Source organism: Stenella coeruleoalba, assembly GCF_951394435.1.
Source record: "Stenella coeruleoalba genome assembly, chromosome: 13".
Lineage (NCBI taxonomy): Eukaryota > Metazoa > Chordata > Mammalia > Artiodactyla > Delphinidae > Stenella > Stenella coeruleoalba.
This window is the reverse complement of record NC_137159.1, coordinates 47,387,591-47,410,879: the sequence shown is the minus strand read 5'-3', so window position 1 is coordinate 47,410,879 and position 23,289 is coordinate 47,387,591. Positions and strand designations below refer to the sequence as shown.

Below are 23,289 nucleotides of genomic sequence, written 5' to 3'. Positions count from 1 at the left end.
ACAGAGAATTTTTTAGGGCCATGTATGTGTTCTGTATGATACCATGAAGGTGTCTTGCTTTCACATGGTTTACTTCCTCATTTTGGTAGAGCACAACATCAAGTAACTTCCTGAAAAAAAGTAACTTTATTGATACATTCTGAGAAAAAATTATACTCTAACTTCACATTTGATTGGTACAAAATTCTAAGTAGGAAATCATTATCCTTCAGAATTTTGAAGGTATTACTCCATTGACCTCCAAGTTCTGTAGTAATGTTGAGAAATACAAAATCATCCTTATTCCTAAGGCTATGTATGTCACCTGCACATTCTTTTATTTCTGGAAGCTTGTTTTTCTGTTTATCCCCTGTGTTTTAAAATTTTACAATGATGTACTTTGGGATAAGGTTATTCCATACAATATGCTAGGCAATCACTGGCACCTTTCAAAATAAAAATCCACATTCTTTAGTTCTGGAAAGTTCTTAGGTTATTTCTTGTATTGCTTTGTACCTTGCATTTGCTCTGTTACCACTTTTTTTTTTTTTAACAGATAGTTTTTTTTATATATATAAATGTATTTTTGGCTGTGTTGGGTCTTCGTTGCTGCGTGCAGGCTTTCCCCATTTGCAGCAAGCAGGGGCTACTCTTCGTTGTGGTGCGCAGGCTTCTCACTGTGGTGGCTTCTCCTGTTGCAGAGCATGGGCTCTAGGTACGCAGCTTTCAGTAGTTGTGGCTCACAGGCTCCAGAGCGCAGGCTCAGTAGTTGTGGCACATGGACTTAGCTGCTCCACGGCATGTGGGATCCTCCCGGACCAGGGCTCGAACCCAAGTCCCCTGCATTGGCAGGCAGATTCTTAACCACTGCGCCACCAGGGAAGCCCTCTGTTACCTCTTTTAAAACTCCTACTATTTAGACATTGGACCTCCTAGCCTTATCTATTTATTGCCTTATCTCATTATTTGTTATCTTTCCCCAAATATATTCTTCTTTCCCTACCTTCTTTAACTTTATTTCTTTCTAATCAGTTGCTTAATTATGCTGTAGTATTTTTAATTTTCAATACTCCTTTTTCTTAAAAAATCATTTTTTATTTAAAATGTTGTTACTTTTCTTTCAGAGGCTATTAATAATAATTTTCATTTTAGAAATATGCTTGTCTGTTCAATCTCTGTTTCCATCAAGTTGCTTTATGTTTATTCATGTTTTCAACTCTGGTAATACTTGCTTGTATGCCCAAGAGTAAAGGGTTAAAAATCTGTTTTAATTTAGGAAAAGATATATGAGGCTTGCCAACCCTAAACTTTCCTATGGTATAATTTACTGAGGCTGTTTCTTGGGGGAACTCTTTTTTTTCTCCCCCATCCCCCAGCAGTTTTCCCTCCTTGGTGTCCATACGTTTGTTCTCTACATCTGTGTTCCAACTTCTGCCCTGCAAACCGGTTCATCTGTACCATTTTTCTAGGTTCCACATACATGTGTTAATATACGATATTTGTTTTTCTCTTTCTGACTTACTTCACTCTGTATGACAGTCTCTAGATCCATCCACATCTCAACAAATGACCCAATTTCGTTCCTTTTTATGGCTGAGTAATATTCCATTGTATATATGTACCACTTCTTCTTTATCCATTCGTCTGTCGATGGGCATTTAGGTTGCTTCCATGACCTGGCTATTGTAAATAGTTCTGCAGTGAACATTGGGGTGCATGTGTCTTTTTTTTTTTTTTTTTTTTTTTTGCGGTACACGGGCCTCTCACTGCTGCGGCTTCTCCCGTTGCGGAGCACAGGCTCCGGATGCGCAGGCTCAGCGGCCATGGCTCACGGGCCCAGCCGCTCCGCAGCACGTGGGATCCTCCCGGACCGGGGCACGAACCCGCGTCGCGGGCATCGGCAGGCGGACTCCCAACCACTGCGCCACCAGGGAAGCCCCATGTGTCTTTTTGAACTATGGTTTTCTCTGAGTATGTGCCCAATAGTGGGATTGCTGGATCACCTGGTAATTCTCTTTTTAGTTTTTTAAGGAACCTCCATACTGTTCTCCATAGTGGCTGTATCAATTTACATTCCCACCAACAGTGCAAGAGGGTTCCCTTTTCTCCACACCCTCTCCAGCGTTTGTTGTTTGCAGATTTTCTGATGATGCCCATTCTAACTGGTGTGAGGTGATATCTCATTGTAGTTTTGATTTTCATTTCTCTAATAATTAGTGATGTTGAGCAGGTTTGCATGTGCTTCTTGGACATCTGTATGTCTTCTTTGGAGAAATGTCTATTTAAGTCTTCTGCCCATTTTTGGATTGGGTTGTTGGTTTCTTTAGTATTGAGCTGCATGAACTGTTTATGTATTTTGGAGGTTAATCCTTTGTCCATTGATTCATTAGCAAATATTTTCTTCCATTCTGAGGGTTGTCTTTTTGTCTTGTTTATGGTTTCCTTTGCTGTGCAAAAGCTTTGAAGTTTCATTAGGTCCCATTTGTTTAGTTTTGTTTTTATTTCCATTACTCTAGGAGGTGGATCAAAAAAGATCTTGTTGTGATTTATGTCAAAGAGTGTTCTTCCTATGTTTTCCTCTAAGAGTTTTATAGTGCCCGGTCTTACATTTAGGTCTCTAATCCATTTTGAGTTTATTTTTGTGTGTAGTGTTAGGGAGTGTTCTAATTTCATTCTTTTACATGTAGCTGTCCAGTTTTCCCAGTACCACTTATTGAAGAGGCTGTCTTTTCTCCATTGTATATCCTTGCCTCCTTAGTCATAGATTAGTTGACCGTAGGTGTGTGGGTTTATCTCTGGGCTTTCTATCCTGTTCCATTGATCTATATTTCTGTTTTTGTGCCAGTACCATATTGTCTTGATTACTGTAGCTTTGTAGTATAGTCTGAACTCAGGGAGTCTGAGTCCTCCAACTCCATTTTTATCCTTCAAGACTGCTTTGGCTATTCAGGGTCTCTTGTGTCTCCATACAAATTTTAAGATTTTTTGTTCTAGTTCTGTAAAAAACGCCGTTGGTAATTTGATAGGGATTGCATTGAATCTGTTGATTGCTTTGGGTAGTATAGTCATTTTCACAACGCTGATTCTTCAGTCCAAGAACATGGTATATCTCTCCATCTGTTGGTATCATCTTTAATTTCTTTCATCAGTGTCATAGTTTTCTGCATACAGGTCTTTTGTCTCCCTAGGTAGGTTTATTCCTAGGTATTTTATTCGTTTTGTTGCAATGGTAAATGGGAGTGTTTCCTTAATTTCTCTTTAAGATTTTTCATCATTAGTGTATAGGAATGCAAGAGATTTCTGTGCATTAATTTTGTATCCTGCAACTTTACCAAATTCATTGATTAGCTCTAGTAGTTTTCTGGTGGCATTTTTTAGTATTCTCTCTGTATAGTATCATGTCATCTGCAAACAGTGACAGTTTTACTTCTTCCTTTCCAATTTATTCCTTTTATTTCTTTTTCTTCCCTGATTGCCTTGGCTAGGACTTCCAAAACTATGTTGAATAATACTGGTGAGAGGGGACATTCTTTTCTACTTCCTGATCCTGGAGGAAATGCTTTCAGTGTTTCACCATTGAGAATGATGTTTGCTGTGGGTTTGTCATATATGGCCTTTATTATGTTGAGGTAGGTTCCCTCTATGCCCACTTTATGGAGAGTTTTTATCATAAATGGGTGTTGAATTTTGACAAAGGTTTTTCTGCATCTATGGAGATCATCATATGGTTTTTATTCTTCAATTTGTTAATATGGTGTATCACATTGATTGATTTGCGTATATTGAAGAATCCTTACATCCCTGGGATAAATTCCACTTGATCATGGTGTATGATCCATTTAATGTGTTGTTGGAGTCTGTTTGCTTGTATTTTGGTGAGGATTTTTGCATCTACGTTCATCAGTGATATTGGTCTGTAACTTTCTTTTTTTATAGTACCTTTGTCTGGTTTTGGTATCAGGGTGATCGTGGCATCATAGAATGAGTTTGGGAGTGTTCCTTCCTCTGCATTTATTTGGAAGAGTTTGAGAAGGATGGGTGTTAGCTCTTCTCTAAATGTTTGATAGAATTCACCTGTGACGCCCTCTGGTCCTGGACTTTTGTTTGTTGGAAGATTTTTAATCACAGTTTCAATTTCATTACTTGTGATTGGTCTGTTCATATTTTCTATTTCTTCCTGGTTCAGTCTTGGAAGGTATACCTTTCTAATAATTTGTCCATTTCTTCCAAGTTGTCCATTTTATTGGCATAGAGTTGCTTATAGTAGTCTCTTAGGATGCTTTGTATTTCTGTGGTGTCTGTTGTAACTTCTCCTTTTTCATTTCTAATTTTATTGATTTGAGTTCTCTCCCTCTTTTTTTTGATGAGTCTGGCTAATGGTTTATCAATTTTGTTTATATTCTCAAAGAACTATCTTTTAGTTTTATTGATCTTTTTTATTGTTTTCTTTGTTTTTATTTTATTTATTTCTGTGCTGATCTTTACGATTTCTTTCCTTCTGCTAACTTTGGGTTTTGTTTGTTCTTCTTTCTCTAGTTCCTTTAGGTGTATGGTTAGATTGTTTATTTGAGATTTTTCTTGTTTCTTGAGGTAAGCTTGTATAGCTAGAAACTTCCCTCTTAGATCTGATTTTGCTGCATCCCATAGGTTTTGGATCATCGTATTTTCATTGTCATTTATCTCTAGGTATTTTTTGATCCTCTTTGATTTCTTCATTGATCTCTTGGTTATTTAGTAACGTATTGTTTAGCCTCCATGTGTTTGTGATTTTTGCATTTTGTTCCCTGTAATTCATTTCTGATCTCATAGCGATGTGGTCAGAAAAGATGCTTGATATGAATTCAAAATTCTTAAATCTACTGTGCCTTGATTTTTGACCCAAGATGTGATCTATCCTGGAGAACATTCCGGGTGCACTTGAAAATAAAGTGTAATCTGCTGTTTTGGAATGGAATGTCCTATAAATATCAATTAAATCTATCTGGTCTATTTTGTCATTTAAAGCTTTTGTTTCCTTATTTATTTTCATTTTGGATGATCTGTTCATTGGTGTAAGTGAGGTGTTAACGTCCCCCACTATTACTGTGTTACTGTCGATTTCCTCTTTTATAGCTGTTAGCAGTTGCCTTATGTATTGAGGTGCTCCTATGTTGGGTGACTATATATTTATAATTGTTATATCTTCTTCTTGGATTGATCCCTTGATCATTATGTAGTGACCTTCTTTGTCTCTTGTAATAGTCTGTTTTAAAGTCTATTTTGTCTGATCTGAGAATTGCTACTCCAGCTTTCTTTTGATTTCCATTTGCATGGACTATCTTTTCCATCCCCTCACTTTCAGTCTGTATGTGTACCTAGGTCTGGAATGGATCTCTTGTAGACAGCATATATGTCGGTCTTGTTTTTGTATCCATTCAGCAAGCCTTTGTGTTTTGGTTGGAGCATTTACATTTAAGGTAATGTTTAAGGCAATTGATATGTATGTTCCTATGACCATTTTCTTAATTGTTTTGGGCTTATTTTTGTAGGTCCTTTTCTTCTCTTATGTTTCCCACTTAGAGAAGATCCTTTAGCATTTGTTATAGAGCTCATTTGGTGATGCTGAATTCTCTTAGCCTTTGCTTGTCAGTAAAGCTTTTGATTTTTCCATCAAATCTATATCAGATCCTTGCTGGGTAGAGTAATCTTGGTTGTAGGTTCTTCCCTTTCATCACTTTAAGTATATCATGCCACTCCCTTCTGGCTTCTAGAGTTTCTGCTGAGAAACCAGCTGTTAACCTTATGGGAGTTCCCTTGTATGTTATTTGTCATTTTTCCCTTTGTGCTTTCAATAATTTTTCTTTGTCTTTAATTTTTGCCAGTTTGATTACTATGTGTCTTGGCATGTTTCTCCTTGGGTTTATCCTGTATGGAACTCTCTGCACTTCCTGGACTTGGGTGGCTATTTCCTTTCCCATGTTAGGGAAGTTTTCGACTATAATATCTTCAAATATTTTCTCTGGTACTTTCTCTCTCTCTTCTCCTTCTAGGGCCCCTATAATGCGAATGTTGTTGCATTTAATATTGTCCCCGAGGTCTCTTAGGCTGTCTTCCTTTCTTTTCATTCTTTTATCTTTATTCTCTTCTGTGGCAGTGAATTCCACCATTCTGTCTACCAGGTCACTTATCCATTCTGCCTCAGTTATTCTGCTATTGATTCTTTCTAGTGTAGTTTTCATTTCAATTATTATATTGTTCATCTCTGTTTTTTTGTTCTTTAATTCTTCTAGTTCTTTGTTAAACATTTCTTGCATCTTCTTGATCTCTGCCTCCATTCTTTTTCTGAGGTCCTGGATCATCTGCACTATCATTATTCTGAGTTCTTTTTCTGGAAGGTTGCCTATCTCCACTTCATTTAGTTGTTTTTCTCGGGTTTTATCTTGTTCCTTCATCTGGTACGTAGCCCTCTGCCTTTTCATCTTGTCTATCTTTCTGTGAATGTGGTTTTTGTTCCACAGGCTGCAGGATTGTAGTTATTCTTGATTCTCTTGGGGGAACTCTTGATTTGAAATCTTTACTTCTTCCATTTTATGTAGGCCTCATTTCCAAGAGATATACATTCCAATCTTGTTCCCTATCTTTTCCAATCAAAAATCTCTCTGGTTTACACCCACAGGACAATAAGCTTCTGATTTTCTGCCGAAGTGAATGAGGGGACAATTGCCCATCTGCATAGAGTAGAGGAAGGGACCTCAGGGGTTAACAATTTCTTCTTGAAAATCATGTTGGTGTTAGTCTGACTTTCAACTTTATTTTGAGAGTTACTTATGGATACCAGTTCTTCAGCCCTTAGATGATTCTGCAGTATGTATCAGATTTGTTTAGGATTTAGCTTCCATAGTTTGGTTAAGTTACTTATTACTTGTCCTTCAGAACAGCTTCCCAAATGCTACTGTAATTCCTCTCCTATTCTATTTGCCAGAATGTATTTATGCCTCTATTTTTTTCCCCTTAATTATTGTCATTGAGCCAGTGTAAAAAGAGAGTAAAAATAAATTTGTGTACTTATAATTAATTCATGTAGCAATCTTTACCTGGAATTCCTAAAAGTTTTCTTGAAACCTGAATTATTTGTCATTGTAAGTCACTGTTTTATCTTATCCTCAGTCCATTCTGCCTTATGAATCCTAGTAAACAGGCAAGTTAAGGAGCTAGTTGCTTAGGTCCCTTAAAAGAACAGAAAGAAATTTTGTGACTTCATAAAAGACAGTGTTATAGTGTGGAGAATATGTGAAAGGTTTTACAAACCTTACCAATTCCAGGTTAAAAAATGGTATAATCCTGTAGAGCTGATTACTTCTATCTGGCTGTATTAATTTCACTTAGTGAAATAATTGGCAATAGCTTCACTGGTCTATTGGAGTTCGGAGATGGAAGGCAACATTGCTTGTGGGCAGAAAAATAAATGCACACTTATCTTTATTTGTGTCTTCTAATCAATGTAAATATTTTGAATTGTAAATCATCACAAAGAAGAGAGAGTAGTAAACTAAAAAATGATAGTGACGTTTTATTTGAAATTTTATAAATATCTTCATGTTATTCCTAAATAGCCATTGGTAATTAGTTATTAAACACATGAAATCATCATGAGGACCACTCCTTATTATATAAATGAAGGTTTGTGTATGTATGTGTATGTGTGTGTGTGTGTTTGAATACATATTTTTAACATAAATACATGTATACCCTTTCAATATGTATTTAACTTTTAAGTTCTTGTCTCTCAATCCAATAAAATATATGCATATCTACTGTATTCATCTCCTAAAGCTGCTGTAACAAAGTACCACAAACTGGGTGGCCTAAAATAATGGAAATTTATTCTCTCACAATTCTGGAGGCTAGTCTGAAATAAAGGTGTCAACAAGGCTTTGCTCCCTTCTGGGTAGACTTTGTTCCTTGCTTCCTAGCTTCTGGTGGTGGCCATCAATCCTTGGTTTTCCTTGGTTTACAGCTACATCACTTCATCTCTACCTGTGTCATCACATGGCATTCTCTCTATAGGTCTCTAACTTCAAGTGGCTTTTTTCTCTTCCTTTTTAAAAATTTTATCAAAGTATAGTTGATTTAAAATGTAGTGTTAATTTTGGCTGTACAGCAAAGTGATTCAGATATATGTATATATATTCTTTTCCAGTAGAGTTTATCTCAGGATATTGAATACAGTTCCCTGTGCAATACAGTAGCACCTTGTTGTTTATCCATCCTGTATATAATAGTTTACATCTGCTAATTCCAAACTCCCAATCTGTCCCTCCCCCATTCTATTTTTCATTTTCTGAAGAACATCCATACTGTTTTCCATAGAGGCTGCACCAATTTACATTCCCACCAACAGTGTAAGAGTGTTCCCTTTCTCCACACCCTCTCCAACATTTATTATTTGTAAACATTTTAATGATGGCCATTCTGATGGTGTAAGGTGGTACCTCATTGTAGTTTTGATTTGCATTTCTCTAATAATTAGCAATGATGAGCAAATTTTCATGTGCCTGTTGACCTGTGTGTCTTCTTTGGAGAAATGCTTATTTAGGTCTTCTGCCCCTTTTTCAATTGGGTTGTTTGTTTTTTTGTTATTGAGTTGTATGAGCTGTTTGTATATTTTGGAAATTAAGCCCTTGTTGGTCACATCATTTGCAAATATTTTCTCCCATTCCATATGTTGTCTTCTCATTTTGTTTATGATTTCCTTTGCTGTGCAAAAGCTTATAAGTTTGATTAGGTCCCATTTGTTTATTTTTGCTTTTTTTTCTATTGCCTTAGGAGACTGACCTAAGAAAACATTGGCATGATTTATCTCAGAGAATGTTTTGCCTAGGTTCTCTTCTAGGTTTTTTATGGTGTAGCATTCTTATGTTTAACTCTTTAAGCCATTTCGAGTTTATTTTTGTGTATGGTGTTAAGGCATGTTCTAACTTCATTGATTTGCATGCAGCTGGCCAACTTTCCCAGTACAACTTGCTGAAGAAACTGTCTTTTCCCCATTGTATATTCTTGACTCCTTTGTCGAAGATTAATTGACCATAGGTATGTGGGTTTATTTCTGGACTCCCTATTCTGTTTCATTGATCCATATATTGGTTTCTCTTCCAATACCACACTGTTTTGATTGCTGTAGCTTTGTAGTACTGTCTGAGGTCTGGAAGAGTTATGATTCCTGCTTTATTCTTTTTCTTCAGGATTACTTTGGCTATTATGGGTCTTTTATGGTTCTATATAAATTTTAGGATTATTTGTTCCAGTTCTGTGAAAACACGTCATGGGTAACTTGATAGGGATCACATTAAATCTGTAGATTTCTTTGGGTAGTATAGCCATTTTAACAATATTAATTCTTTCAATCCAGGAACATGGAATATATTTTCCATTTCTTTAAATCATCTTCAGTTTCCTTTATTAATGTTTTGTAGTTCTCAGCATACAAGTTTTTCACCTCCTTGGTGAGGTTTATTTCTATGTATTTGTTTATGTGATTTTAAAGGGGAGTGTTTGTTTACATTCCCTTTCTATTATTTCATTGTTAATTTAAGGAAATGCAACCAATTTCTGTATGTTAATCTTGTATCCTGCTACCTTGCTGAATTTATCAGTTGTAGTAGTTTTTGTGTGGAATCTTTAGGGTTTTCTATATATAGTGTCATGTCATCTGCATCTAATGACAATTTTACCTCTTCCCTACCAATCTGAATACATCTTATTTCGTTTACTTGTTTGATTGCTGTGGCTAGGACTTCTAATACTATATTGAATAGAAGTGGTGAGAGTGGTCATCCTTGTCTTGTTCCAGATTTTAGCAAGAAGGCTTTCAGCTTTTCACCTTTTATTCTCTTTTTATTAGAACATTGATCATATTGGATTAAGGATCACCCTAATGACCCCATCTTAATTTGATAACAGCTGAAAGATTATTTCCAAATAAACTCCCATTCACAGGTATAGGGTTTAAGACATCAACATATCTTTTTAGAGGACACAATTCAACTCATAACAGTTCACCCTCTGGTCTCCCAAATTTCATGAATTCATGTTCTTTTTACATCTAAAATACATTCACCCTTTCTCAGTACCAAAAACGCTATCAGTCCGATAGATAGATGGATAGTTAGATATAGATAGATGATAGATAGATAGATAGATTCTATTGGTTCTGATTATCTGAAGAATTCTGACTGATATAGTTTTGGATATTGGGAGTAGGATGAATGTATCATATATATGTATCATATGATTTTTTTTAAGCTAAGGCTCACACAAATATGGAGGCTGGCAAGTTTGAAATATGTAGGGCAGACAGGTGGAAACTCAGATAGAACATGATGTTGTAATCTTGAGTCTGATATCTGTAGGGAAGGCCATCAGGCTGAACTTAGGTAGTATTTTTATGCTGAAATATTGAGGCAGATTTTCTTTTCCCTGGGAAATCTCAACTTTTGCTCCTAAGGCTTTCAGCTGATTGGATGAGGTCTTCCCATTACTGAGTATAATCTCCTTTGCTTAAAGCTAATGGTTTAAGCAGCTAATAGTAGCTGTTCATCACATCTTCAAATTTCCTTCAGAGCAACACCTTGATTAGTGTTTAAACTACTGGACATAGCTTTGCTAAAGTGGCACATAAAAGTAACCATCACAGGCTTCCCTGGTGGCGCAGTGGTTGAGAGTCCACCTGCTGATGCAGGGGACACGGGTTCGTGCCCCGGTCTGGGAAGATCCCACATGCTGCAGAGCGGCTGGGCCCGTGAGCCATGGCTGCTGAGCCTGCACGCCCGGAGCCTGTGCTGCGCAACGGGAGAGGCCACAACAAAGAGAGGCCCATGTACCGCAAAAAAAAAAAAAAAAAAGTAACCATCACATATCCTATACCACATTATGTCTGTTTTTGTGATGGTCAGTTCTATTAAATAACAGAAGTCCATTATAGCTCAATGACGTTTTTCAAATATTTATTTAGATAATAGAAAAAGAAGATAATAAAAATGTCCCTGTATGTAGAAGGCATGGTTGCCTATGTAGATAATCCCAAATAATTTGTGAAAAAACCTAGAACAAATTAGTGAGTTCATCAAGGTCACAGAGATACAGCAGTTAATTGTGTTTCTATGTACTAGCAATAAACACACAGACACTGAAATTAAAAATACAGTTTCATTTACAATCACTCAAAAAATGAAATACTTAGATGTAACTCCAACAAAACATGTGCAGGATTTGTATACTGAAAACTAGAAAATGCTGATAAAAGACATGAAAAAGGATCTAAATAAATGGCAAGATATATAGTGATCAATACATTAAAAAAATCCAATACAGTAAATATGTTAGTTCTCCTCAAATTGATGTACAGATTTGATGCAATTCCTATCAAACTTCCAGTAAAATTTTTGGTAGATATAATAAAGCTTATTCTAAATTTTATAAGGAAAGGCAAAGGAACTAGTGTAACTAAAACAATTTTGAAAAGAAGACTAAAGCAGGATTAATCAGTCTCCCCAAGTCCAATAATTATTCTATAGTTACAGTAACCAATACTATATATTATTAATGGAGGGATAGACACATAATTCAGTGGAACAGAATAGAGAAATTATACATAGACATGCAAATATGCCCAATAGATTGTTGACAGAATTGCAAAAGTTATCCAATGGATGAAATATGGCCTTTTCAACAAATGATGCTGGAGCAATAGGACATCTATAGGCAAAAAAAAATTAACCTTGAGAAAATGCCACATCTTATACAAATAATAACTCAAAATAGATCATGGACTTAAATGTAGAATGTAAAACTATAACACTTTTAGAAAAGAATAGGAGATAATCTTAGGAATTTAGGAGTAGACAAAAGTTCTTAGATTTAACACCAAAAGCATGACCTAAAAAGAAAAAAAATGCTAAATTTGACTTTTTCAAAATTTAAATCTTTTGCTCTACTCAAAACCTCTTTAAAGAAGGTTTAAAACAAGTTACAAACTGGAAGAAAATATTTGCAAACCACATATATATCAAAGGAATAGTGTCTAGGATACATATTGCAGTAGAAGTGTAAAGTAATATGCCATGTATGGAAAGCATGTAGCTAACAGATAACACAGCAATTTTACTCAGGGGCATTTATCCTAGAGAAATAAAAAAACTTTATACATACACGCAAAAACCTGTTTATAGAAGCTTTATTCATATTGTTCAACAACTGGAAACAATTCCAATGTCTTTTAATGTATATAGATGGTTAAACAAATGGTGGTATGTCCATAGCATGAAATACTATTCAGCAAAAAAAGGAACCTGATGAATCTCCAGAGAATTATACTAAGTGAAAAAAAAATCCTCAATATTCTCATACTGTGTAATTCCATTTATACCACATTCTTGGAATGATAAAATTATAGAAACTGAGAAAAGTGTAGTTGCTGCCATAAGGTAAGAAGGGCGTGGTGGTAAAAGGGATGTGTGTGTAGGTATAAAAGAGCAACATGAGGTATCCCTGTCGTGATGGAAATGTTTTGTATCTTGACTGTGTCAATGCCAATATTGTATTTTTGATATTATGCTATAATTTTGTAAGATATACAATTGGAGGGAATTGGGTCACGGGTCCACAAGATCTTTATCACTTCTTACAACTGCATAAGTTTTTTAAAAAAGATAAAATTATATGTCTTCTAGAAGAAAACATAAGAGAGTATCTTTTTAATCTGGGTACAGCCAAAAGTTTCTTAGGGCACAGAAAGAAAGAAAAGGAAACATGATAAAATAGTCATCATCAAAATTAAAAACCTAGGGCCTTCACTAGTGGTCCAGTGGTTAAGACTCCGTGCTTCCAATGCAGGGGCTGTGGGTTTGATCCCTGGCCAGGAAACTGAGATCCCACATGCTGCGTGGCATGGCCAAAAACAACCAAAATATTGAAAACCTAATCAAAAGACGGTATTTAGAAAAGGAGTTGCCACACCACAGATTAGAAGAAAATATTCACAAAACATGAATTTAACAAAATATTTGTGTCCAGTGGGTAGACAGATAGAGAAATAGACAGATAGGTAGATAGATAGAAATAATAATACAAAAAGTAAAGTTTTTGAAAAAAGGCAAAACAATAGGAACTTTACAAAGAGAGAGATGAATGGTTAATAAGCACATGAAAACGTGCTCACATCATTAGACATCAGAGAAAGGCAAATTCAAATCACTACAAGATGCCACTGTGCATAGAAAAGAACAGGTGTTATTAAAATAAATGGGCCATCAAATGTGGGCAAGGGGCTTCCCTGGTGGCGCAGTGGTTGAGAGTCCGCCTGCTGATGCAAGTGACACGGGTTCGTGCCCCGGTCCAGGAAGATCCCACATGCCGCGGAGCAGCTGGGCCCGTGAGCCATGGCCGCTGGGCCTGCGTGTCCGGATCCTGTGCTCCGCAACGGGAGAGTCCACAGCAGTGAGAGGCCTGCGTACTGCAAAAATAAATAAATAAATAAATAAATAAATAAATAAATAAATAAATAAATGTGGGCAAGGATATAGAACAAATTGAGCTCTCATACATGGCTGGTGGGAATGGTAAATGATACAACAGCTTTCAAAAACATTACCACAATATTTTTATTATGGAAGTAAACATAACCTACCCTAAGATTCAACAGTTTTACTTCTAGGTATTTCTTGAAGAAAATTGAAAACATATATTCACATACACAAACACACTCACAAATACACACACAGACACACATCTATACACACACCAAGACAAAATCTTGTGTAAGATTGTTTATAGCACCTTTATTTCTAACAGTCAAAATTGGAAAAGCCCTGTCATCCATCAATAGGTGAATGGGTAAAGAAACTACAGTATATTCATACAATGGGATACTACTTATCAATAAAAAAGGAGATACTGCTAATAAAATAACATGGATGAGTGTCAAAACAATATGCTAAATGAAATAAGTTCTACATAAAAGAATACACAGTATAAGATTTCATTTTCATGAAGTCCCTGAATGGGCAAAACTTCAATAAGAAAACAGATTAGAGCAGTGATGGACTCTGATATCAGGGTGTTTAAAACTAATTAATATAAAGCATTATGCAACTTTCTGAAATGATGATAATATTCTATATCTTAACTGGGATTTGGGTTGCACAGATGTGTATCTTTACCAAAATTCATCTAATTGTGCACTGGAGCTTGTGAAATAAACTCTATGTAATTTTTTTTCCTAGAAAATAACTATAAACTAATATTGGACTCCAGCTAATGAAGTGCTTATTGTTGAAATGTACATGTATCTTCAATTTACTTTGACATACATCCAAACAGTAAGGTAAGTTGATGGATAGATGAAGAGAAATGCAATGAAATAAGCATAGCAGGATATTAACAATTATTAAATATTGGCAATAAATATATATTTGTTTACTAAGTAGTTCTTTCAACTTACTGTGTGTTAGAAATTTTTCATAGCAAGTGGCTGGAATAAAGAATGTTCATTTTCACAAAATTGCAGTATAAAAGTAGGACCTATGAAAAATGTTGGGGCAGGCAAACATTATGCAAGTTAGGAATGAACATATTAAAAAACAGAATAATTGATACCTACAGAGATAACTTGAATTCCCCAGACAGGCTGCTGAAGGATGTTGGAGATTGAATGGATATTTAAAAAAACTGTATTAGTTTGCTAGGGCTGCTGAAACAAAGTACCACAAATTGAGTGGCTTAAACAACAGAAATTTATTGTTTACAATTCTGGAGACTAGAAGTCTGAGATCAAGGTATTGGCAGAGTTACTTCCTTCTAAGGGCTGTGAGAAAGAATTTGTTCCATGTCTCTTGCCTAGCTTCTGATGATTTGGCATTCCCTGGCTATAGAAGCATCACTCCAATCTCTCACTTCATCACATGAACTACTCCTTGTGTGTAATGTGTCTGTCTCCAAATTTCCCCTTTTTATAAGAATGCCAGTCACATTGAATTAAGGCCTACCCTAATGGCCTCATGTCAGCTAATAACATCTGCAGCAGTCCTACTCCAAAAAGGTCACATTCAGTATATGAATTTTAAGAGATTTCGATTTAATCCATAATAAACACAAATACGATAGAGTGGAAATGCAGTTATTGAATCAGCGAAGGCAGAAATAGGGCTCTGAGCCATTGAAGTGGGTATTAAGGTAGGCAATACAACCTGCTGTAAATCTGGCGCCCTACTAGGCTGGGGATGTCCTTTTAGTGGCAAGCAGCTCTGGTATACATGCTTATTTCTAATTTTGCTAAAGAATAATAGAAAAGAATACTGTTGATAGTGCTGTAACTGCAGTATTGAGGGCTTTTTCCTTTCCTGCTGAAACATATATAAGACATCTCTACCTTTTTCCTATTGTTGCTCATCTTGCATTGGAATTTGCTTATGAATCAATACAACTTCTGCCTTACAATGCCATTATTTCCCTATTTGCTTATCACGGTGAACTAGTTAGAACTTTACATTGTAGAAAAAAGGCTTTATGTATTATTCCACAATCTATAGGTTTTAAGGATAAAATTGAGAATCCATATTTCAGAGATTTTAGGTAATCTTCATTCTTTACATGTAAATTTTTACTGTTAACAACTATATCTGAAATGGGATTTAGAGGTTTTCATGTTTTATGCCAGACATCTATGTGTTATTTATGTTTTTACAAACTACAAACATGATTATTTATTCAGAAAAATATTTCGCATATACTATAAAAGAAAGCAATTCAGGGATCTAGAAAATGTCCTTTTCACTATGTTGCTAATATCTAATGTTTATTTCCATGATTTATGTTTTTTATTAACTAAGGTTAAGAATAACCTCACCCATTAGGTTGATGGTGGTTACTAGTGAGAAAATCTGGGCTCTGTTAACAATACCAATTCAATCATTTTATTCACCATTTACCAATTCACTTGATTTTCAACATGATATAAATCTAATTTTATTTATGAATTGATTTTTACTTTTTAAAATGTTTTTAAGTAAAAGTGGTATCCTATTAAAACCAGTCAATGCATTTTAAACATCACATCAGTATAAGTATTTCTACTTATAGAAGCACTGTAGGTTATTTGCCCATCATTTACTAATGGATTTTAAATTACTCTCAGTGCCACATAAATTCACATAATTCTGTGAAAAACATGTTTGATGCATTTGAATAGTCTTATGGAATAAAATTCCTGTAAGCAAACTGAAGGGTCCAATGATAAACACCTATAGAATTTTTCTTTTTTTGACCATGCTGCAAGGCATGTTGGATCTCAGTTTCCTGACCAGGGATCAAACCCATGCCCCCTGCATTGGAAGCACAGAGTCTTAACCACTGGACCACCAGGGAAATCCCATATAGAATTTTAACAAATTTCCTGTAAGTAAATTGACGGGTCCAATGATAAACACATATAAAATTTTAACACATTATACCAAATATCACATTCAAAAAATTTTAAATATCTACTTGTTTATATGTTCACCAATTCAAAATAAAAATGCTTAATTTTGTAAGGTTTTTATATGAATAGAGAAAAGAATAATATTTCCCTTATAGCTAATCCTTACTTTATAAATACAAAATTTTATTATTTTATTTATTATTGGAACTATATACAAATCAAAATCTTTTCAATAGATCTAAAGCATCATTTCAAGAAAGAAAAGACTTGCTGTCTATTCACACTGTTCTTGCTAATGTCACATCAATGATTTCAGTATAAGCAGTTTTCAAATTTATAAAAATTATAGTTGAAATATACATTTGTATTCCAACCTATACATTATTGTTTCCAAATATCTCCATTTAAAATAATGAAGTTGTGAGTAGTAAAACTGCATGAATAAAAGAATAAAGGTGTTATCTCTAATTATGCATTTTTGCCTTCATGCATCAAAATATTTTATAATTTACATAAAAATTGTCAAGCATTTAAATACCATGATAAGGTGCTTACTTTTTACTTAAATATATTTAAATTAGTATATGCAACCTAGTTAGGTCAGTCTGATTATGAGGCCCATACACTACATTTTAAAACAAAGTAAAATCTGTCACTACATATTGAGTTGAATGAAGAAAGGATTTAGAAATTTCAAAGTGAATCTATAGTAAGCTACTTTTTTATTCATATACAAGTTTTTCTTCCAATGATATATATCACTGATTTACATCACACCTTATGTATATGATGTATATATACATATATTGTATATTTCCCTCTCAAAAATCTAGCTGACCTCTATGCTTTACATCAAGAATCTAAAGTTTTATTTTTCTCTTACTGCAGCAGGAAGAATAACAATTATGGAAGGTTTTTTTGTTTTTTTTTTTAATAAATAAGTGCTGAGAATAAATCATTAGTAGTCCATCTCAACATAGTTCAAATACTAGGCAACCTGCTTTCTTACCATCCTATTTACATAATAGCTAAATTTTAAAAGATTCACATAAGATGATTTTTAATATACAGTCCAATTTTAAATGTGTAAACAGAGATGATCATTTCAGAAAACATAGATAGATACCTATGTAAATATTTTTTTTTCTTATTTTATTACGTAAGGCATAAGAAATATAGAGTATTTTAACAAATACCAATATATTCACCCGAAAGGAGTTATCAAATATGATCATTTTGCCACATTTTAGTCATTTCTGTTTTTAAAGAAAGTACTGACATTTTTGCAGCAGTTTGTCTTACTTCTTTCTGCAAATTAAATCACCATTCTGAATTCAGTTGTATGTTCCTTCCATCCATGTTTATTTATCTGTTATTTCATATATGTGCATTCATACACAATTATAGTATTATTATTTTAACTTTCCATAAATGGTAGGATTCTATATGCAATTGACAATTTGTTTAATTTATTCTTCAGCATTTTAAGTATTCTTTCATATTTATACGTATAGCTTTAATTCATTTATTTCACTACTATATATTTTTTTTCGTTGAATATGTTTAGCCAAATCAATTTATCTCTTCCTCATTGATGGATATTTGTTTTTCTGATGTTTTTCATTACCATAAACAATTGTGTAGCAATCATCCTGGTAATACTTTCCTGTGTATATGTGCAAATGATTCTTCTGATTATAAATTTAAAAAAGGAATTTGAAGATTGTAGTGGAGTAGGTACATCTTTAATTTTCTTGAATTTGCTAATCTGTTCTACAGATTGGTCATGCCAAATCACACTGCTACCATAGTACAAGGAAATTCATTTGTGTCCATGTCTCTGCTACCATATAGTATGGCAAATTTTTTTTAATTTTTGTAAATTTGATGAATTTTAAATAGAACATTAATATTATTTAAATTGCCAACTCATTACTACTGAGGGTACGATCTTTTGAAAATTCCAAACGGCTTTGTCCTAGTGTCAATTGCTATCAGCAAATCCACAAAAAGGGTGAAAGGGCTAACTCCTAGCTACAGAGCAGTTTAGGAAATTTCCCACATATAAATATGTAGAATATGTTTGAAGTCGTTTCCTTATGGATAGAAAACTGTCCCAAAATAATTTGTTGGATAGTCAGTTTATCCATTCCAATCTGTACAGTCCATTCTTTTTTCAGTGTATTTAATGCCACTTCTGTGATATGTCTAGCTTCTGTGTGTAGATTTTCTTCCTAGCACTCTTTTTTATTTGACCTCTTGCGCCCTGTGCCATATTTCACTCTTTGTTACTATAGCATTATAATTATCCCAAATATATATAGGAAAGCCACCCTCCTTCAAATATTTCATTATTGTCTTGGCTCTTTATCTTTCCATATGAATTTTTGGTCAGTTTGTCAAATTCCACATAATAAGTCTTCCCATATATGAGCATATATTTTCACGTATATAAGCAATTACTATTTTTTATGTAAATCCTGTATCTAGCAGTCTAATTATTAGTTAGACTCCTAGATACAGGACTAATTGTTAGTATTAATCCTAACCATTTGTCTTTATGCTCTCTTGAGATTCTATATGGACAATTATAATTTCTACTAAACTTGACATTTTCTTTCTGATATAGATTCAAGTTTTAATACCCTCATCAGAATTTTTGTACAATGGTAAATAGAAGTGGAACAGTAAACATATATTTTCTGACATTTAAAGCAAAGTATCTAGTATTTCACTAATGTTATCTATGTCACAGGTTGAAAACAACATTTGTTATTTTAAGAAATAATATTTATTTTGTTCTGAGTTTGAACATGATGGATATTGAATTGTATCTAATGCTGTATCTGCACCTATTGAGATGATTATAGGCTTCTCTTTTTTCTTAAGGTGTTGAATTATATTAATAGATATACTTTAAATACATTTACATGGCTATAATAATCTTTTTTGATTGATGTATGCTTTATACATTGCTTGACTTTGCTATTATTTATTTGTAAATTTTGCAAATATTTGTGTTAGAGAAATTGACCTCTGAGTTTTCTTTCCCATTATATTCTTTTGAATTTTGCTATTAAGCTTATCAAAATCCCCTAAAACTGCTGTGGGAAAAATATCTTTTTCATTTCTCTGGAACAGTTTGCTTAAATGAGAGATTAGAGTTTCCTTGAACTTTGTTCAAACTTGACTGAAGATTCTCAGGAGCTGGTTAGTTTATTTTGTGTATTTTTTTTCTAATTTGATTTTCTTAATGAACATGACTGTACATTGGTTTTAATTTCTTCTTGAGACAATTTTGGCAAATTGCATTTTTCTTTTAAATTATCTATTTTATCTAAGTTTTCAAGTATATTCATATACATTTATTTAGAATATTCTCCTATGAGATTCTAATCTCTAGTGTATATGATTTATGTTCCCTTTTTTTAATTCAGTTTTGATATATAATGTCATGGGTCTCTTTTTAATTTTCTTTTTTTTTCTCACTTTGCCTAGAAGTTTTCTTTGATCCTCATTGTTTTTCATTATTTCTCATTTCATTAATTTCCATTTTTAAACTTTTACATCTCTCTATTTTTAGAGAAAACAATGGCATTTGTTTTCTGAATTTGTTTTTACTTGAATATATATTTCTTTAATGTTAATTTAGTATTTTTCTTGTCAATATTATATGCTTTTAAGGTCAGAAAATCATCTAAGTATTTCTTAGTAAAATCCAGAAGGTTTATATGAATGCTTTTTGTTGTGTTTCACTTGTAAACATATATATTTTTTTAAAACATGGAAGACCTTTTTTAAATAAATGTATTTATTTTATTTATTTATTTTTGGCTGAGTTGGGTCTTCATTGCTGTGCACAGGCTTTCTCTACTTGCAGCGAGCGGAGGCTACTCTTCATTGTCGTGTGTGGGCTTCTCACTTCGGTGGCTTCTCTTGTAGCGGAGCACGGGCTCTAGGCGTGCGGGCTTCAGTAGTTGTGACGTGCAGGCTCAGTAATTGTGGCACACAGGCTCAGTAGTTGTGGCTCACAGGCTCTAGAGCGCAGGGTCAGTAGTTGTGGCTCACGGGCTTAGTTTCTCCGCGTCATGTGGGATCTTGGCAGGCGGATTCTTAACCACTGTGCCACCAGGGAAGTCCTGTAAACATATTTTAAATCCATTGTAGTTTTACCTTTGACACGTCAATTATTTTGTAGTCTTTTCTCAGTTTTCCCATGTTGTGATAGATGTATATATGAGAGATATTCTTTTGTGAAGTGAATTATGATCAAGTTTTTCTTGCTGTGTACATAGGATATCTGCATTCCTTATAAGAGAAACATTCCATGTTCACCAGGTAGCAGTAAGATACATTCCACTTTTGCACATTACTATTCAGATAAAATACCACTACCTTGAAGTACAAACACCAATTAAACTACAAAATAAAGGAAGAGTACTTATGATGTGCTAAAAATTCCACAACAATGTGACAGATTAATGAGACTTAAAGGGAACATTTATTTTCCAACCATTTAGCAATGGATTTTTTCAAATATTTCATTTTTTAAAATCAGAACCTTTACATTAAGACAGTAAATTCAAATAGTATACATAATTAGGACCTCATTAACCACATTTATTTATTTAACCATTTTCTCGGTTATAAAAGAGGGATAATAATAGTACCTACCTTACTGATTTATTACACACATTGAATAAATATTTGAAAGAATTCACAAGCGTGTCTGGCATATAGTAAGCAATAAATGTTATTTATTTATTTACTTTTTTTTTTCACAATTCCATAGCTTTTACTTTCAAATCTTTACACTACTCACATTTTAAGACTTTATCAGATGACCTTTACAGGTCAGATGACCTTTTACAACAAGAATGTTATATGAAATGGATGATCTTTTACGACATGAATGCTATGTGAAATGGACTCTTTTATTCAAATAGACTTCCCATTACGTTGCTATAAGCTCTTGCTAGGTATATGCTTTTTATCCAGTTACTATATACAGTCTCCCTTTATTTATTTATTTTTAAATTATTTTTTACTGGAATATAGTTGATTTACAATGTTGTGTTAGTTGCCGCCATACAGCAAAGTGAATCAGTTGTACATATACATATATCCACTCTTTCTTAGATTCTTTTCCCATATAGGTCATTACAGAGTATTGAGTAGAGTTCCCTGTGCTCTACAGTAGATTCTTATTAGTCATCTATTTTATATATAGTAGTGTGTATATGTCAATCCCAATCTCCCAATTTATCCTCCCCCTTTCCCTACTGGTAACCATAAGATTGTTTTCTACATCTGTCACTCTATTTCTGTTTTGTAAATAAGTTTATTTGTACCATTTTATTAGATTCCACATATAAGTGATATCATATGATATTTGTCTTTGTCTGATTTACCTCACTCAGTATGATAAACTCTAGGTCATCCATGTTGCTGCAAACGGCATTATTTCATATTTTTTAACTGCTGAGTAATATTCCATTGTATATATATACTACATCTTCTTTATCCATTCCTCTGTTGATGGACATTTAGGTTGCTTCCATGTCTTGGCTATTGTACACAGTGCTTCAGTGAACATTGGGGTGCATGTATCCTTTGAACCATGTTTTTCTCTGGATATATGCCCAGGAGTGGGATTGTAGGATCATATGGTAGCTCAGTTTTTATTTTTTTAAGGAACCTCCATACTGTTCTGCATAGTGGCTGTACCAATTTACATTCCCACCAACAGTGTTGGAGTGTCCTTTTTCTCCACACCCTCTCCAGCATTCATTGTCTGTAGAGTTTTTGATAATGGCCATTCTGACTGGTGTGAGGTGATACCTCATTGTCATTTTGATTTGCATTTCTCTAATAATTAGTGATGTTGAGCATCTTTTCATGTAATTTTTTGGCCATCTGTGTGGAGAAATGACTATTTAGATCTCCTGCCCATTTTCTGATTGGGTTGTTTTTTGATATTGAGCTGCATGAGTTGTTTGTATATTTTGGAGATTAATCCCTTGTCAGATGCTTCAATTGCAAATATTTTCTCCCATTCTGAGTGTTGTCTTTTCGTCTTGTTTATGGTTTCCTTTGCTGTGCAAAAGCTTTTAAGTTTAATTAGGTCCCATGTGTTTATTTTTGTTTTTATTTTCATTAGTCTAGGAGTTGGATCAAAAAAGATCTTGCTAAATTCATTGATTAGCTCTGCAAACAGTGACAATTTTACTTCTTCTTTTCCATTTTGGATGAGATTCCTTTTATTTCTTTTTCTTCTCTGATTGCCATGGCTAGGACTTCCAAAACTGTGTCAAATAAGAGTGGTGAGAGTGGATACCCTTGTCTCATTCCTGATCTTAGAGGAAATACTTTCAGCTTTTCATCATTGAGAATGATGTTTGCTGTGGGTTTGTCATATATGGCCTTTATTATGTTGAGGTAGGTTCCCTCTATGCCCACTTTCTGGAGAGTTTTTACCATAAATGGGTGTTGAATTTTGTCAAAAGCTTTTTCTGCATCTGTTGAGATGATCATATGGTTTTTATTCTGCAATTCATTAATACGGTGTATCACATTGATTGATTTGTGTATATTGAAGAATCCTTGCATCCCTGGAGTAAATCCCACTTGATCATGGTGTATGATACTTTTAATGTGTTGTTGGATTCCGTTTGCTAGTATTTAGTTGAGGATTTTTGCATCTATGTTCATCAGTGATATTGGCCTGTAATTTTCTTTTTTTGTGATATCTTTTTCTGGTTTTGGTATCAGAGCAATGTTGGCCTCGTAGAATGAGCTTGGGAGTGTTTCTTCCTCTGCGATTTTTTGGAAGAGCTTGAGAAGGGTAGGTACTAACT

The 23,289-nt window shown here is 34.1% G+C and overlaps 1 protein-coding gene across 1 annotated transcript in view; it reads left to right on the top strand.

The window, feature by feature from the left end:
- Positions 1 to 23,289, top strand: part of LOC307195882 (uncharacterized protein) — a gene marked incomplete at its 5' end in the record, with an annotated part of 490,066 nt that overhangs the window by 230,349 nt on the left and 236,428 nt on the right. The window contains one exon of the transcript XR_013830982.1: positions 14,238 to 14,338. The remainder of the gene's footprint in view (positions 1 to 14,237; positions 14,339 to 23,289) is intronic.